The following is a 2,333-nucleotide window of genomic DNA, read 5'->3' as shown; positions in this document are numbered from 1 at the left end:
GTATCTATATAATATGTATAACATATAAATACATATATATATATATATATATATATATATATATATATATATATATATATATATATTATAACATTTATATATACTGTATCTATATTATATACTGTATATACATATATATACATGTATATATATATATATATATATAGAATATATATTATATACTGTATATATATATATAAATATAGATATATATATATATATATATATATATAATATTATATATACATATATATATATATATATACTGTATATATATATTACATATATAATATATATAACATATATATAATGTATTTAATATGTATAACATAAAAATAACACATACGTATATGTATATATATACATACACACACATTATATATATATATATATATATATATATATATATATATATATATGTATATATATATATATATATATGTATATATATATATATATATATACATTTATCAATAAGTATTCTTTTTAAAAAGATCTCCAGTATTACACCTATATAGAACATTGATCTCACTCACTTTACCTCAATGGCCAATATATTTCTGTAATTAGCTGAACTCTGTTTGGATTCAAGTTATATATAGCCTGGCAGTGTCATAATCCCCATCACAAAAGAAATATTTCTCACTCCAGATTAAATGACCTCAAAAACTATTTCACCAGATGGGGAAAATGATTTAATGTGTTTCTGCAAGAATGAATCGGAAGAGATTTTCCTTCTTTACTATGGCAAGTTGTATTACAATGAAAAATATTCTCAGCATAAAGCAATTCAGTCTTGGAAGAATATTTGTCAAAGAAATCAACAAATTCATTGATTAATCTATGATAGACTAACCATAAAAAAAAATAAAACCCAACAATCTCATTAGCATTCGTTTAATCCAGCATATGGCATTTTGGCTGTCTAGTGTTTTATGGAATATACTTACTTTATCTTAAGGGCCACTTTCCTGGTCCCATCACACAGGGGGTCCCTACACACAAGACTTATAACATTAGTTTATCGTGTCCATACTTAGGTATTTGCGTAACAAGGAGCATAATGCTCTTTTTTAGTCAAATCCATATTATCGAACCACAAAAAAAAAAAGATAAGTCTTTTAGGTTTCATCATGAAGGTCACAATAGTTTGTCTTCCGGATGCCCAGTGAGAGATTGCTGTATCGTTTTAGAACTGCATATTTGAACGCCCTAGTACATACAATAGACATGCATCTTGGCTCCAATTTGAAACCATCTGTAACTCTTCTAGTATCTACACGACTCGTTGGCTGCACGATGTGTAGATATTCTCTTAGATATTTTTGACGTACGGTTCTGATAACTTGAACTCTTCTACTAGCTTTAATAGGCAGGCAGTGTAACTCCATTAATACTAGAGTAATACTTTCTCAGAATGGGACACTTTTCCTCGTATGTTCATTGTGTTATGTAATATCTTAAGTTGCACTTCGGGTAAATTGGAATAGATGGAGTTGCAGTAGTCAATTCTGGTAAAAATACAGTCTATCAAAAATTTCTTTACAGAATATACATCCTAATATTTATCTATTGAAGCAATGTATTTAAGATGATATCCTACAGTTTTTACTACATTATTCATGAGCATTGAGAAACCAGTTATAGTCAAGAGATACCACTATATCAGAAAATTTCCTGAATATTGGGACAGAGTTGCTATTAATGTTTATTTGGATGTCACATAAGATTCTTGAGCCATTTTTTTCCAATCACCATAAACTCGGTTTTATTCTAATTTAGATGTTTAACTGTCATTCATTCCCTAACCCTGGTAAGAATTTGGTTTAAAGTTTCAGCAGTATCCTCAATGTCATTTATGGAAAAATTAAATTGTCTCGTCAGATAGTAGTTTAAATTTCTCTATATGCCTCTAATCAATTTCCAAAACTAATCAAATTTAATACATGAAAACATCTATATATTTGCCAAAATACAGATATATTCTCTCTCTCTCTCTCTCTCTCTCTCTCTCTCTCTCTCTCTCTCTACACACCTGAGAGACTTCAAAGAGACCAATGCTACACGATCCAATTGTCAAAATAATCTTCAGAACAAGAGTTTAATCCTTGAATGAAGAAAATAGATAGGATTGTTATCATGATTGGATATGGATATATTTTGCGTCTTAGTGTGTGTGCATGCACTTGCGAGCTTTCAATTAGTATTAGCTTCCCGAAAATTGTCTTTTAAATTATGCTTTGTGACAATGATATCAACCGAGGAGCCTTTCAATCAAAGGCACTAGTGTGTGCCCAATAGGGATTATGTCACAAAACTATTGGTACAACTCT

Source organism: Palaemon carinicauda, chromosome 6, assembly GCF_036898095.1.
Source record: "Palaemon carinicauda isolate YSFRI2023 chromosome 6, ASM3689809v2, whole genome shotgun sequence".
In the NCBI taxonomy this organism is placed as follows: domain Eukaryota; kingdom Metazoa; phylum Arthropoda; class Malacostraca; order Decapoda; family Palaemonidae; genus Palaemon; species Palaemon carinicauda.
Note: the sequence above shows the minus strand (reverse complement) of the source record.